Genomic DNA, 17414 nt, shown 5'->3' on the forward strand with positions numbered 1-17414 from the left:
TTTACCCTTATCTATTCTACGATTTACGTCCTCAAGAAACTCCAGTAGCTGAGTCAAACATGATTTCCCTTTCATAAATCCATGATGACTTTGTCTAATCCTGTTAATATTTTCCAAGTGTCCTTTCACATCCTTTATAATAGAATTTACAGTGCAGAAGGCGGCCATTCGGCCCATCGAGTCTGCACCGGCCCTTACAAAGAGCACCCTACTCAAGCCCACGTATCTAGCCTATCCCAGTAACCCCCACTTAATCTTTTTGGACACTGACGGCAATTTAGCATGGCCAATCCGCACATTTTTGGATTGTGGGAGGAAACCGGAGCACCCGGAGGAAATCCATGCAGACACTGGGAGAACGTGCAGACTCCGCACAGACATTGACCCAGCCGGGAATCGAACCTGGGACCTTGGAGCTGTGAAGCAACTGTGCTAACCACTATGCTACCGTGCTGCCCACCATTTTAATAGGCCCTAACATTTTCCTTACTACTGCTGTTAGCCTCACTGGTTGGTAATTCCCTGTTTCTTCCCTCCCTCCTTTTTGTAAATAGCAGTGTTGGGATTGTTCCAAAATCTACAGAATTGTGGAAGCTGACAAGCAACGCATCCAACATTTCCATGGCCACCTCCTTTCGTACCCTTGGATGTAGTTTATCAGGCCCTGGGGGTTTATCGGTTTTCAGTCCCATTAATTTTCCAGCACTATTTTTCTAGTAATATTAATTTCCTTCAATTCCTGCTACCTACTAAACTCTTAATTCCTTAGCATTTCTGGTAAGTTATTTGTGTCAACCTTCGTGATGACAGAACTATTATTTAATTGCACTGCCATTTCTTTGTTCTCTATTATAAATTCTCCTGTCTCGGACAGTAAGAGCCCTGCGGTCCACTTTTATATTACTTACAAGACTGCTCTCATACCCTATTTTTCCCTCTTAATCGATTTATTTGTCTTCGTTTGTTGAATACTGAACTGCTCCCAATCCTCCGGCTTGCTGCTTTTTCTAACAACATTTTATGACTCCACTTTGGATCTAATACTGTCCTTAATTTAGTTTGTAACCCATGGTTGGACTGTATATCTTGTGGTTTTGCTCTAGAAAGGAACGTGTAACTGTTGCAATATATACATTTGCTCCATACATATTAGCCGTTTCCTGTCCACCGTCATGCCTTTTACTGAAGTTCCCTCATCTATCTTAGCCAATTCATACCTCATAACTTTGTAGTTTCCTATTTTAGATTGAGAACCCTGGTTTCAGATCGGACATCATTTTCCATGCTAATTTGGTCATATTATGGTCACTGTTGCCGAAAGGACGCCTCACAACAAGATTATTAATTAACCCCATGTTATTACATGCATCTCTAATTTCCTGTTTAATTTCGTACCCTAGCTTACCAGTAGTATTTGGAGACCTGTAGACAACTCCCAGGGATGTTTTCCTCCCCCTGTTGCTACTTAGCTCCATCTAGATTTTCTGAGTCAAGATTCTCTCTCACAGTTGCATTATTTTTACCATTAATTAACAACTCAACCCCACCTCCTTTTCCTTTTTGCCCATCATTCATAAATGTCAAGTACCCTTGGATATTGAGTTCCTAGCTTTGGTCACCCTGCATGTCTCCATCATCACAATCATACCGTACTGGTGTTTAACAATTTGCGCTGTTAATTCATCTATTTTATTGCTAACGTAAGGATATTAGTGAACCAGTTCCGTATTTATGACGGTCATGTTTTCCGAGTGTCGGCCCCACAAATGACCAGATTCATTCAGCTCAATTTCATCACCTACCATTGGTTTTTTTGTGGGTTCTCTCTCACTCCCTTTTTTCTGTTTTAAATCAATTTCACAGGGTATTAGAATGGGAGGATTTGCAGTTGGGAAACTGAAACCAAACAGCACATTAGCATCCGGCGGAGTGGCCCAATTTATCATAACCTGAATATCATCAGATTTTAAACCTGAATATCATCAGATTTTAAACATGGAAGGAAAAAGCACCGTTCACAGTGGGGAGAAATTGTACATGTGTTCTGTGTGTGGACGAGGGTTCAATCAATCAGCTGGGCTGTCGAGGCACAAATGGAGTCACACTGCAGAGAAACCGTGGAACTGTGCGAACTGTGGGAAGGGTTTTAATTACCTGTCGGAACTGAAAAATCGTTGGCGCAGCCACTCTGGCGAGAGGCCGTTCAGCTGCTCTGAGTGCAGCAAGGGATTCACTGATTCACCCACTCTATTGAGACACCAGCAATCTCACATTGATGGGAGACCTTTCAGGTGCTCTTACTGTGGGAGTGGGTTCAAGACTTCATCTAATCTCACTGTACACCAGCAAGTTCACACCAAAGAGGGACTGTTTACCTGCTCTCAATGTGGAAAGGGCTTTACCACCTCCTCCCTCCTGCTGACACACCAGCGAGTTCACACTGAAGAGAGACCTTTTCAGTGCTCAGACTGTAGGAAGTCCTATAAAAGAACCTGGGAACTGATGTCCCACCAACGTGTTCACACTGATGAGACACCGTTCCGGTGCTCTCAATGTGGGACTGGGTTCACGACATTGTCTGACCTCATTACACACCAGCGCATTCACAGTGACGAGAGACCTTTCAGGTGCTCTGACTGTGGGAGTGGGTTCAGCGATCATCTGACCTCACTGCACACCAGCGGGTTCACACTGGGGAAAGATCATTCACTTGCTCCCAGTGTGGGAAGGGATTCAATCTGTTATCCAACCTGCTGAGACACCAGCGAATTCACACTGGGAAGAGGGTGTTTACCTGCTCCGAGTGTGGGAAGGCCTTCACTCAATCACGGTATCTGCTGAATCACCAATGAGTTCACACTGATGGGAGTCCTTTTACCTGCTCGGAGTGTGGGAAGGGATTTGCTGACTTCATCCATTCTGGTGAAATACCAGCAAATTCACACTGGGGAGAGACCATTCACCTGCTCGTTGTATGGGAAGGGATTCACCCAGTTATGCACCCTGAAGAAACACCAGCAAATTCACAAATAACTACAGTGATTGAATTGTGCTGTTCATCACATCCAGAACTAAATCATGTTCATGGGGGTCTGTCGCTGCTGATGTTAATAAACTTCAGCTCAGTTGTAGGAATTAATATTCGAGATAACAGTCAAATAAATCAGTTTTGTATTAGCACACACACAGTGTTGAGTTTTTAAAAAATATCCCTGACACAAATGAGTTCCTTTTGTAGGAATCTTCCTGTCCCGTCTCATCCATCCAAACCTCCAACAACAACAACTGAGGATTTCATGAAGCTTCTTGGTCACGAAGATTAAGACAATCTGATCAGCCACTCTGCTGCTTCCCTTCCTTCCATTGCCCAGCGGGCAAACTGTCTGAAGTTTCCCCCTCCCCCACCCTCCCTCCCCCCACCCCCCCCCCCCCCCCCACCCCGTCTGATCCCTGAATTCCCATCTTTCTCCATCCAGCCTCCACACAAACCAATTAGTTCAAACAAGTGTGCTGGGGACACAAATATTTACGACATATATTACTGTCTTGGGATGAGGGAAGTGAATGCACTATTGCCAAGTTTGGGGATGACAGAAAAATAGATGAGAAGGCAAGTGGAGAGGATGACACAATGAATCCACTTGAGTCAGTGGACAAAAACTTGGTGGACGGAACATAAATTTAGGAAAGTGAGAAGTTGTACATTTTGCGAGGAAGAATAAATCAACTGACATTATTTAAATGGAGAAAGCTGCAGCACAGGAATTTAAGGCTCCTCATGCATAAATCACAAAAAGTTAGCATGCAAGTTCAGCAGGTAAACAGGAAACCAAATATCTTTATTTCAAAGGGAATGGAGTATAAGAATAGGGAAGTCGTACAACTGTGCAACACCACACCTGGAATACTTATTTTTAAATCTTTTTATTCTCCACATTTTCAACAAAAGAAAAAACAAACACAATAACAATCCCCCAGAAACAACACCCCCCTCAATATACAGTCCAATACAGCCATTTGTACATTCCAGATAAAAGTTAACAATCAAACAGTGCAACAATAAACCCAACTCACCTCCGCCACACACCCCCACCCCCATGTTCAATGGCAACCAGTTCTCAATAATGTATAATAAACACCAGTCTCCAAGAATTGTAGAACCCCTCCTTCATCCCTCTCAGCTCAAATTTTATCTTCTCAAGAGTCAGAAATTCAAGTAGACTCCCCCCCCTCCCACCCGTCAAACCGAGGCACAGGGCGGATAAGCCGACCTCCACCCCAACAGGACCTGCCTCTGGGCAATCAGCGAGGCGAAGGCTAAAATATTTGCACCTGCACGCAGCTCAGGCTGGTCCGACACCCCAAAATGGCCTCGGGGGATCCGGTTCCAAGTTCACGTGCACTACCCCTGAGATGATACTAAAGACCTCCCTCCAATACCTCTAGCTTCGGACAGAACCAAAACATATATACATGGTTTGCAGAACCCCTCCGACGACACTCACATGTATATGTCCTCCACTCCCTCAAAGAGCCGGCTCATCCTCGCACTCGGGAGGTGCACCCGAGACACAACCTTCAGCTGTATCAGCCCCAACCTTGCGCACGAGGTTGAGGCTTTCACCCTTCGGAGCACCTCACACCACAGACCTTCTTCCATTACCTACCCCAACTGTTCTTCTCACTTGGCTTTAATCCTTTCCACGGACACCCTGCCCTCCAACAAAATCTCCCTGTAAATCGCTGACACCACCCTCTTCTCCATTTCCCCTGCCGTCAATATCTCTTCCAACAACAAGCGGGTTGGCTCTGTCGGGAAGCTTGGAACCTTGTTCCTAGCAAAGTCTCAGAGATGCAGGTACCTAAACCCTTCCCCTTGCCCCAGTCCATATTTCTCCGCCAACTCTTCCAATGTCGCATTAAGTCCCCCCCTGGAACAGGTCCTTTTATACCCTGATCGCCATCTCCGAAACCTCCCATCCAGCCTCACCGGCTCAAACCAGGGATTCCCCCTGATTGGCATCTCCCCTGACCCAACCCCCAATAAAATGCTGACTCAGCTGCCTCCAAATCTTCAGTGTTGCCAGCACCACCGGACTCCCAGAGTACTTGCCCAGGGCCATCGGGAGCGGCGCCTATGCCAGCACCCTCAACTCTGACTCCCTACACAGACCTTCTTCCAACCTAACCCACTGGGACTCTTCTCTTTCTCTTTCTCCTCCTGCGACCCAACCCCTCACATTTTCCGCATTCGCCGCCCAGTAATAGTATAATAAATTCAGGAGGCCCAGGCACCCCGCCGTCTCTACAGGGCCACCTTCCTGACCCCCACCCCCAAATAAGCGAGGTGACCAACTTGTCCACTTCCCTGAAGGATGCCTTCAGCAAAAAGACCGGCAGGCACTGGAATAAACACAAAGATTGCGGCAGCACATTCATTTTAATCGCCTGCACCTGACCCGCCAGTGACCGAGGGAGGTTGTTCCACCTTGCCAAGTCCGCTTTCACCCTCCCCACCAAACTAGTAAAATTGTACCTACAGGGCCCCGCGCCCCCATCCCGCACCACCTGAACCCCCAAGTACCTGAAGTGGGTTGTCGCCCTCCGAAATGGTAGCCCTCCCACCCCCACTCCCGACCAGGACACCACAAAATATTCAGTCTTCCCCAAGTTCAAATTATATCTTCGAAAAGATCTTCAGAGAAGTCCCATATGTTCCCCACCGACATACTCGGCTCTGATATATATCACAATAAATCGCCGGGTACAAAGATACCCTATGCTCCATCTTCAACAGCAGGGAGATCAAAGCCTGCCCCAATGTTTGTGGTAGCACCCCTTCCCTATCGCCTCCTCGAACATCACCACCTTCAGTGGCGCCAATTTGTCTTTACGTTTCTTGTAATATTCCCATGGGAACCCATCTGGGCCTGCCGATTCCCCGATTGCATCCTACCAATTGCCTCCTTTACCTCCTGTTCCCCACTGACTTGTGGCCTCATCTTCCTCCTCCAGCCTTGGATACTCCAATCCGTCCAGGAACACCTTCTTCCCTGAACCTCGCCTGGTGGTTCTGACCTGTACAGCTTTTCATAAAACTCCTATTAATCTGGTCTGGAGCCACCACCAATTTCCCCATCCTATCCCGCACCTGGACAATTGACCTCACCGCCGCCTCCCTCTGATGTTGGTCTACCAGCATGCGCACTGCCTTCTCCCTATATGCATAAATTGCCGAATATTCTGATCCCTGATACCCAGCCAGCAATGCCTTCTCTACCACCAAAAGGTCTATCATTGAGTGAACCAAGGAGAAAAAATAAATACTCCTGCTCCCTCGGGTGCAAGAACCTCCAAGGGTCCACCCCTCCCATTTCCCTCATAAGCCAAGTCAAGGTCCGCACCCCCCCACCGCCCCCCCCCCCCCCCCCCCCCCGGACTGGGCAAGTGAGCATGGCTGCGACCTGTCCATCCTTGCCTCTTGTACCAGATTCCAATCCCCTTTCACTGTTAGCTCGTGCGATCCAGGTCCGGAATGGCCACTAGCGCCTTCCTCACTAATCCTGCACTAACCCAGTTCGGGCCATACACACTTGCCAATGCCACCAACCTCCCCTCCAACGTCCCCCGTTGCTATCACATATCTGCCCCACTGTACCGCCACCACCTTATCCATCTGGAAACTCACCCTCTTACCCACCAAAACTGCTGCCCTGAAATACTTGGCTCACCCAATCCTTCCCGAGCCTCATCTGGTCTTTCACCTTCAGGTGGGTCTCTTGTAGCATGACAAGATCTTTTAAGCTTTTTAGGTGCGCAAGCACCCTCAACCTCTTATAATAACTTAACTGCCCCCCCAAACCCCTAATGTTTCATGTAACTATTCTAACCGGGGGTCTCTCACTCCCCTGTCCCTCCTATCCACCATCATCATAACTCTGGGCCCTGCCCATTGGACCTAGTCTGTTCTGTTTCATTCTTGCCATCGAACCCCTCCCCCCCCCCTCCCAGAATCCCCCAACCACTTCCCCTTGAAAACACCACTCCTTCTCGAAAACACCACTCCCTCTCGAAAACACCGATCCCTCTTGAAAACACCACTCCCAGTATCGGTCCCCTCCCCCCACTTCTCATACGTCCCAGGCCCATCGAAACCTGCTCGACCAGGATACAATGTCTGCAGCCCCTTCCCTCACCACACTCCATTCACCAGCTTGAGTTTGCAGGTGTGGAGGCCCCTGCTCAGGCTCCAATCGCCTACCCCTTATCCAGTCCCAGGAAAACAAAGAAATTCCCTTGAAACAAACAAACTGTGTAGACACAAAAATCCCAAGAAAACCACCTTTGCAAAAAATCCCAACTCCTACTCCCAAACAGGCAACTTCACCCCTTTTAACACTTATAACATGAAATAGAAAATAGATAATAGAACTATATACAATCTTCCATCTCCCCCTATCCTAAGTCCAAGATCAATCCCCAGTCCCTATATGTGTATATCCCACCTTGAAAAGACCATTCATCGGTTGAGAGTCGCTATGTTCTCCAAATTACAGACAGATCAACTGGATCACACCAGAGAGAGACCAGACAGATATCTGATTTGTGCGAAGCAACTTCATCAGTGCTTTGAGAAAGAGTCATCCAGACTCGAAACGTTAGCTCCCTTCTCTCTCCACAGAAGCTGTCAGACCTGCTGAGATTGTCTTTTCTGTTTTTGTCATCAGTTCTTTCACCTGTTAAACCTCCAGTTTTAAAATTTAAACCACTTAATCCACAATCAGTGCAATCTTCCTGGCAAAACACAGTTTAAATGTTCAGTTCATGGGGAAAAAAATAATCACTGGTCACCCCCACCTGCTGAAAATCCAGTGGGTTCACATCAAATTGCAGAGGTTTGTTTTGCCTATAATAACACCCGGGGCAGAAATATCGTGGAGGCCCTATGCATAATGTTTTTTTATGTATGGAATGATCTGTCTGGACTGTGCGCAGAACAATAGTTTTCACTGTACTTCGGTGCACGTGGCAAAACAAATAAAATACTCGAGGAGTGTATTGCACAGACATGGAATGAATTGGGAGCAACCCTGAAAACAACTCCGGGATGGTGGCTGGGCAGTTCGGCGCCATAAGTTTGGACGGAGAGGATGGGGCACCTTCCTTGCCACAACCTACACGACCCCAAAATAAAAGAGTTACCACTGCTGCTGCCCTCCACCTGCGTCGAGAGAATGAACGTATCCAGCATGCACAATCGGCCCCAGATTTTCCTGCTCGGGGACAGCGACAGTTCAGGGGATTCTAAAAATGTTTTAAATTACTTTATCAGAGTTACAAAGCAAGAGCTCAGAGTGTGGACAGGGGCAAACCACTAATCCAGCTCCTTGCCTGCTCCAAAAAACAATTCAAATTGAATCCAATTAATGGTCCTCTCAAGCATTTCACCTGAACTCACGCTCACCTTAGCCAAAAGGCCGAGAAGTGATACCAGAGATTTTGTGATCTTCCCCTTAGATTTCTTCTTACGGGGCTGGGCGGGAGGTCTATGGGGATGTATTGGAGCGTCATCCATTCATCACTCCGTCCTCTTCAAATGACACCGCTTACAGGGGTTGGGTCACATGCCAAGGAGACCTCCATCACTGGAGGCCACTCCGCATTGCACCCTCCCTCCAAGACGCCATCCCCCAAGGTTGTGGCTGGGGTGAACTGCACTCCAGCTCGGGGATGTATGCTGCACTGCCGCCCCTTCTGGGGCCTGCGCAGAAGCATTGCCTGGTCCGGCCACCCGACAACAGGATGTCGAAGGGCTGCGAATTTTGCTAGGTGATGGCAGAGCAGGGTGGAACAATGGCACACAAACCAGCATTCAATGGCACGGAGTCACCAGACCCGACCGGGACAGACATATCCCAGCCTGACCTCCATGGTGTATTGCATCACATTCTTCAAGGCGCCCTTTGGCTGCGCGGAGGCGCAATCCCCTCCATGCCAGCAGCTGTGAGGAGTTTTCAGACGCCAGCTTCTGGACCTCCCGACGCGGGGTGGGCAGTTTTAGGATTAGTGGAGAGAGGGGGCGGCAGTGCCATCTGCAGTCACAGGCGCAGGGCAATTGTGGCATGTGTGCCCAACCCCCTTACATGCATGGCACTGCATTCCATCTGCCGACCAGAAGACCTTATAGGTCTCCCCTTGAAAGGGGACCTTAGAGTCTGCCAGGCGAACACACACCTTGCGGCGAATTCAGTAGATGTGGCGGAGATGGGCATTCCTGAGGCAGAGCACGAGCAGCGCCACCTAACCTCCCCCAATAGATGGAAGTGGGGGGAAGGAGGAGCTTCTCAAGGAGGTAGGGCGGGTCGTTTGAAAGAACGACTCTTGGCAGTGGCCTCCAAAGGGTCCACCGTCATGTATGTCCCACCCACCTTGAGCCCCTTCTCGAGGGCAAGGTGGACTGCCCGCTCAGCCCGAAGAAAGAACACATCCTTACCATACACAGCCTTACCATACAGATGAGAGGCGGCCACAATGGCCGAGGCACAATGACACCGGCCATTGCGTGTACACACACTTCAATGGTTATAATGGGATTGGCGTAACATTTCTGCCCGAGCTGCCGAGTCAACATGCAGGAAGGTGAGAGGGCCGCGGGGATGGTGGAGGCTGCTACCTCAACATAGGTGACCTTTGAAGGCCTTGCCACTGGCAAGGATGGTGACGCCATTGGGTACTGGTTGCACCCACCCCGAGGTGGTTTCCGCAGTGTGAACAAAAAGAACAGAAAAATAGGAAATGGGGAGGGTTGTGATGTGCATTATCCCCCTCACCCCGCCCCAGAACAATAAGTAGGGATGCGGGGAGGGCAAGAGGGAGGGAACAAGGGGTACGGTGGTGGGGGAAAGAGGGAGCACACAGATTGTGGCACCGTAATTCCTGATGCCATGAAGAAGGGCACTGTCGTGGCAAAGCCCTTCTATGCAGTCGATGGGTGGGAGGTCAAGGGCAGAGCCTTCAGTACGGGAGAGTCCCGCAAAAAGAAAAACATCATCCACACTCCCACCACCTCCTTCGGTGTTGGAGGAGAAAAGGCGAGGCAGAATCTTCATCCTGAGAGTGGCATAATGATCCCACAGCACATGAGGGTCCCACTCCCACTTAGGGTGTTTGGGTGGGAGGACAGAGGACGGGCAGCGTCTTCAGCCAAGGAGGGGCCCGGCAACACAAAGTCCATCGGAGTCCCACTCTCCCTTGGGCGTTTGGGTGGGAGGACAGAGGGTGGGGCAGAGTCTTCAGCCCTGAAGGGGCCCGGCAGGATGAGGTCCTCAGTGTCCCACTCCCACCTTAGTTGTTGGGTGGGAGGACAGAGGGCGGGACAATGTCTTCAGCCCAGGAGGGGCCTAGCAGTGGAAGAGCAGGCAGGCAAAAGGGAAGAGCAGGCAGGCAAAAGGGAAGGCATCACTTCCCCCTCTTCCCTCTTGTAGACAGCAGGGGTCCGCCTTTCTTCATTCTCCCTCTTATCTCCAGGCAGTCAGATGATGAAACAGCACCAAAAAGCACCAGAAGTAACAGCAAGCAGTCCAGCACAACAGCAGAAATAAGAAACAATATTCCCACCAGCAACAGCAGGAGCACCAGGGCTATCACCTGCCCGGATCCTATTAGCTAGGGTCAATTGTTTACCCCAAGAAGTATTTTAGGGTCCAATCAACTTAATATAATAGCAGAAACAAACTCAGGGACAAATTAAAAGGGGTCCCTCCCAGTAGGGGAATTGCCCAAACTAAACATAGAGCGACGGCAACTTGCCAAGCATCAAATCAAAATGTAATTAAAACGGTCGATAAAGCAATTCAACCCAAGACGGGAGGCCTTGATGGTGCCCATGGACACCCGGCTTTCTGGACCAGTCGATGGAGACTTTCACCAGGCCCAGGAGCAGGTTCATGAGGAGGGCCTCCGTCTTTCCCACCTGTCTCGGCACCGGGTGCCCGTAGATCAAGAGCGTGGGGCTGAAGTGCAAACAAAACTTCAATAAAAGGGCCGTCAAGAAACTAAAAAAGGACTGCAGCCGAGAACACTACACATAAACATGGAACATAGACGCCACAAGAAGACTGAGGGGAATGAAGGATTCGGAATTTGGATTATTCCTCCTTTTGGTGTTGGTCAGAACAGATGATCTGTTAATTCAACTGAACTTAATTTTGGACAAAGCATGCAAACCAGACATTTCTTTTTTCAATTTAGAGTACCCAATTCATGTTTTCCAATTAAGGGGCAATTTAGCGTGTTCAATCCACCTACCTTGCACATCTTTGGGTTGTGGGGACGAAACCCACGCAAACACGGGGAGAATGTGCAAACTCCACACGGACAGTGACCCAGAGCTGGGATCGAACCTGGGACCTCGGCGCCGTGAGACTGCAGTGCTACCACTGTGCCACCGTGCTGCCCTGCAAACCAGACATAACCCAAGTAGGCTGGCCCCTCTTATCTGCTATGCTCACTCCCAGGAGCTGCTCATGGCCATCTGACATTTGATCTTCCAACAGTTCTTGCTCTATTTGCTTCAGAAATAACTTATGGTTTTCTGACAGCAACTTCATTAACTTCTGCCTCAGTAACATATGTCCAGTTCGCCAGTGAATATAACTTAGCGGCAACAGACGGGATTCTGCTTGAGATAACAGAACTTGTAGGGCTCGCAGATCGCATGTTATCCAAATTGACGAGCTGAATGAGGCTTTCATTAATCCAAAAGACTGTTTGACACCTACTGATTCAAGGCCTGAGACCAGGCAAACGAAGGGCAGACAACTATCACAGGAGTGTTAATCTATCAAGGCAACTGGACTGTTCCACTTTTGCGATCAGCAGAAACAGCAATTAATGGAGGACTGTGATATCAGAGACCTGAAGTAGAATCACAGATGTAACATAATGGGTCTTTCTTTTTAGTGTTACTAAAAAGTCATTATTTTCGACTCTGTATTGGACTTTGGAACAGTATAACCCGGAATGACACAAGTTTTAGCTAGTGTTATTGTCCGACATTATGTATCAACTAAAGCATATGTAGGGAGTGGTGTAGAAGATCACATTATAAACAGTGATTAATGCCATACATTAGTGTTATGAATTCACTCTGTATAACCTTCAAAAATCATAATCATGGATATGCACTGATATTAAGGACACACCAAAGTATAAGTCGTATTATAATCTAATACACAAAGCATTAAAAAATATTCTGTGAATTGGGAGTGGTGATTATTATACTTTGTATTAAAAGTAAAAAGGGCAGCTTTTAGGCTCACGGTAAGAGGTTAATTGGGGCCTCATTGCGAGATAGGTAATAAGAGAGAGACTGACTCTATGTTTTTGTAAGAAACCAAGCTGCTAGCATTAGCCGTTATCGGAGGAAAGGAATTGTAAGTCGTAAAGTCCTCCGCTATAGGATGAAGGAGTCCTTGGTTAGCAAATTAGCAAATATCTAGGAGCGTGACCGATTACCATTTCTAAAGGTCATGGGAGAATCCTCGCAAATTAAGGATAAAAGCATCACATGGAGATCTTGAGGGCCTTAAATAAACAGAATAGCGGGAAGAGCAAAGATGTGTAACAACACCATCTAAAAACTTGGGCCCTCGCAGTAAGCCAAGAGGAGTTTAGTCTAACTCCTTGCATGATGGATGAGACAGACTCGATCTCCCAGCTGTTTTACAATCTTTCATAAATCATATGAACCGACTTCAACGCTTGAACCTCGTCTACTTTTTTGAGTCCAAGAGGGTGGACACCTCTGAAGAGTGACCTCCAGTGGGTGACCTCTGCCGCCAGATGGCAATGAGACACAACCTCGGCGGGTGACTGCAAGGAGATGAAAGGTCTGCAGCAACAGCCCATGCAGGAAACCCCTCCATGCAGTAGGAAAAGGAATGGAGGGCATTTTTATAAAGCGGCTAAGGTTGTGGGGCACCGGCCCCCAAGGAAGGGAGTGGGGCCAATATGGAATTCCGTCCGAGCAAGGGTCCACTCAGACGGGAGGCCACTGCAGGCCTGTGCCACCTCGGGACTGTGAGGCCTGGATGGCATAAGCCGCATATCGGATGGCCACCGCTGCACCTTCAGCCAAATTGTAGGGTATCATCCAGCCCACTCCTCCGCCACCCAGCACGTTCATGATCTTGGTCACCCAGGCAGCCAGTCTTCCGCTCCACCAGCCACCTGAGTCGATATTGGAGGAAGTGCGAATTCCAGAGTAGTGGACCCCTAACAAGAGTCATTACTCCTGACAGGGGAGAGCTACGGCGCATGGTGACCATGCGCCAGACTTTCAGAAGTTCCTGGTATGAGACAGACAACATCTGCAAGGAGTTCCGAAGACCTCGCAGGTCGACAAACTGCTTGGCACCCGATGTGAGGTATTGTCAGGCTGCAGATTTTGCAGGGTGGAAGATGTGGCCAGTGGCCAATGGCTTGGGGTCCTGAGGGCTTACACGGCTGGGGGTAACGCGACTTGATAATAGTTTTCCATTGCGCCTGTTTTAGCGTTTTGCGCCTTGCTCCTCCATGCTGACGGCTAAGCTGACAGCAGGCACCGGCGCGGCCTCCCTCGACCGGTGTTCTGGGCCAGGGTTTATCAACTCCAAAGTATATTATGGAGTCCCCCTGGCCTGCAACCGTTTATTGATTTTGGTTATAATGAGCACAAGAGCCTGCATTTCAGATGTTATTCAACATAGTTCATAGATGCTTTTAATCAAAAAACAAGCTTTATTCTACGAATTTAGTTAACATATGTAGAAACATCCACAGTAAGAATTATCAAATACAAACATAACGACCCTACACAGCTACAGTAATCTATGTACAAACCTTTAATAAATTCCCCCTTTAACTGTTCCAATTCAATAACAAGATCCCATAAACCAAAAACCCCTTTTTACCAAAACAGCAGCTAATGATAATAATTGGATTTCTTCCTTGGAATAACTCTTAAAATTGAAAATAGAGACAGGCCAAAATACTTCTGTCCTGAGTCCACAGCAGCCAAATATGAAAACGAAAGTAAAAACTCGAGCCACAAACCAACTCCAAACCCAAAGCGAAAGTAAAACCAACTTGGATGATAATGGTATAGTGTAGTTTAGATGGCTTTTGTTTCGGTGCAACATCGTGGGCCGAAGGGCCTGTACTGCGCTGTATTGTTCTATGTTCTATGTTCTAACTCCCAGGGCCACAGCCCAGCTCCACCCACACAATGACATGACTGAAGCCATGTGATAAGACAAAAACATTTCTTAAAGGGACACTCACATGACACCGGGCTGGGGCAGAAGAAGCATCAGAGGAACAAAAGAGGCCGGCAGTGCCAGCTGTGGCCGCCTTGGTGGTTGCAGCAGTCATGAAGGCCACGCAGTTTCGCTGAATGTGCCCCCCCCCCCCCCTTGGCAAACGCTGCATCGCACGCTGTCCATGGACCAGAAAAAACAAATGGTCTCCTCCTGGTCGGGAACCTCATCCCAGGCCAGACAGATAAAAACCTAGCATAGACAGGAGTCGACTTGATATAGGAGGCATCTTTTAGGCAGAGCATAAGAGGTGCTACCCCGAACCTAGCCTCCCCCAATACATGAAGGTGGGGTAGGAGGAGCTCCTTACGGAGGTAGGTCAGAACGTTTGACAGAATAAGCCTCTCGGTAGTGGCCTCCAGTGGGTCCCGCCTATCATGAGCTCTTTTTAGAGGACGAGGTGGACCGCATGCTCGGCCCGAAGAAAGAACACGGCCTTCCCATACATCCGGAAAGCGGCCACATGGATATTGTAAAGTGAGAATAGCACTTGATCAGTCGCTGCTGGGCAAGCAGACAGAAGGGTGACGGGGCTGTGAGAGTTGTGGAGGCCTCAGAGGCCGCCACCCCTGGATAGAGACCTCTTGAGTGCCCTGCCACCGGCATAGATGTTGATGCCATCTGGGCAATCGTTACGTCCACCCTGAAGAATAGAATAGAGCTAAAGGAGACAAGATTCAAAGTGCATTGCAGAGCTAGTTAATAATATTACAGTTATAGTTAGTAGATAGAGATAATAATAATAATTGCTTATTGTCACAAGTAGACTTCAATTAAGTTACTGTTGAAAGCCCCTAGTCGCCACATTCTGGCACCTGTTCGGGGAGGCTGGTACAGGAATTGAAGTGTTTGTGAGTATAGTTTCATTCCTATATATATGTTTGCTATTTAGAATAAATGTTAAAATCAAATTTAGTAGGGTTAATAAAATTAGTTTAGTTCTTTAAAAGAGCTTTGTGTGTCTTTGTGATCAGTACGTCTTCCATCCTGGAAATCCCTCACAAAGATCACCACATGGTACCAGGCATGTATTCCTAAAAAGTAAGCAATAAGGAAAGAAGAAAAAGAAAAAGTCATTGCATCGCTACACATCTCAGAATCTGCAATAACAAAAAAAGAACCGAGACCAGTATGGAAGTTCTGAACAAAGCAGCACCCTTCAAAATGTATGGTAAACAAAGCTTGAATTGGAAAAACTTCAAGCAACAATTTTATGTTTATATAATTGCCTCTGCGCTTGAATCAGCTCCAGATAATAGAAAATATAGCTGGACCACAAGCCATAGACTTATTTAAATCATTTAACTTTGAAAATGAAGATGATAAAAATAACTATGAGTTGGTAATTAAAAGATTTGATCAGCATTGTGAGCCTCAAGTCAACGGAAACCTCTGTAAAAAAAGAATTTAGCGAAAGAGAACAGTAAAAGAATCTATTCGGAAATGCCCTGCGTGTAAAGCTGCTAAAAATAGAAGTTCTGAAAAGTTAGTGGAAGAAAGTGGCGTGAAAATACTCAACGTGGCTGATGCTGTTGAAGCTGTGTTGCAGCTAAAAAATCATCGTGCTGAAAAAGGCCAGGACCTGAAAAGAACATTTCGGACATGTGCAGTTGAAGAAAAAACGCGCGCGATTCAGATGTTTAACATTCTGCGCATGTGCACTTTAAAAAACGACTCGGGTGATGACCGTTCTGCGCATGCGCAGAAGATTGCACGTGCGCACTTGAAAAGATCGCAGTCCGGACGACGAGCGATTTGCGCATGACGTCACTGACGCGACAGCATCCAGATGTTGTGGCCACGCCCACTTCGAGAAAAAATGCCCACTAATCGAAAAAGCAGATTTAGAACGAAACAAACAGCCTCATTTCGCAAGGCAGAACATTGCCTAAATTTGAACCACAGCTGCCTGAATTTGAACCACAGCAGAAACATATCTATATAAACAAATTCAAAGATGCAAGACAATGCTTAGAGTGCGAGCATTTGCAGTTAATTAAGTGTTTACAGATCCAGAGATAGGGGTAACCCCAGGTTAAAGAGGTGTGAATTGTCTCAAGCTAGAACAGTTGGTAGGATTTCACAAGCCCAGGCCAGACGGCGGGGAATGAATGTAACTTAATTCACTGCAAATGCTCGCATTCTAAGCATTGTCTTGCATCTTTGAATTTGTCTATATATATGTTTCTGGAACATACCTCTTCATTTACCTGAGGAAGGAGCAGTGCTCCGAAAGCTAGTGTTTGAAACAAACCTGTTGGACTTTAACCTGGTGTTGTAAGACTTCTTACTGTGCTCACCCCAGTCCAACGCCGGCATCTCCACAACATTGAAGACTGAATGCATTCTCAAATTTGTGGACTGTAAAAAAAAGTTTGAACAGTTTAAACAATTGTTAACTAGTACTCAATTGCTTGTAATGAATACACAATGATTTTGGTATAGGTTTGTAACAATTTCCTATTTTCTTACAGACAAAAAACGTGAACAAGGGTTGTATGACATGTTTAGTCATTAGTAATAGAACAGGATAATGCATTTATGATTAATATTGCATGACATAAGAGTGAAAGAAAAATGTCTTAAACTAAGTGTAATAATGTTTCTTTAGAAAGGAAGGAAAATATGGTATACGTGAAGGCAATGGCAAGGATTAATGAAGTGTTTACAGACAGCCACTAGAGGGAGCTAGTCCCATAAGCACATAAAGGATGGTGCTTTGGGACAGGAGAGAAGATGATAAGTGAAGGAGTTCTTTAAAAGAGCTTTGTGTCTTTGTTATCACTACATCTTCCATCCTGGAAATCCCTCACAAAGATCAGCACAGCAAGGCAGGACTGACTTTCACCTCTCTTCAGTCCCGCCCTCCTTCCTACCTTCTCTTTTCTTCCTTCCTTCCCGCTCCACACAGTCAGGAAGGCAGCTAAGCAGTAAACGTAAGAAAAAACATACAAAAATAGGTAGCAGACAGCCAGAGAGCAGCCGAACCACATAGCTAGAATCGCTGGAAAACAACCCAAAGAGGAGAAGGATGGTCTGGAGTTGATGTCCCGTGCT

Source organism: Scyliorhinus torazame, chromosome 5 (genome assembly GCF_047496885.1).
Source record: "Scyliorhinus torazame isolate Kashiwa2021f chromosome 5, sScyTor2.1, whole genome shotgun sequence".
Classification (NCBI taxonomy): Eukaryota; Metazoa; Chordata; class Chondrichthyes; order Carcharhiniformes; family Scyliorhinidae; genus Scyliorhinus; species Scyliorhinus torazame.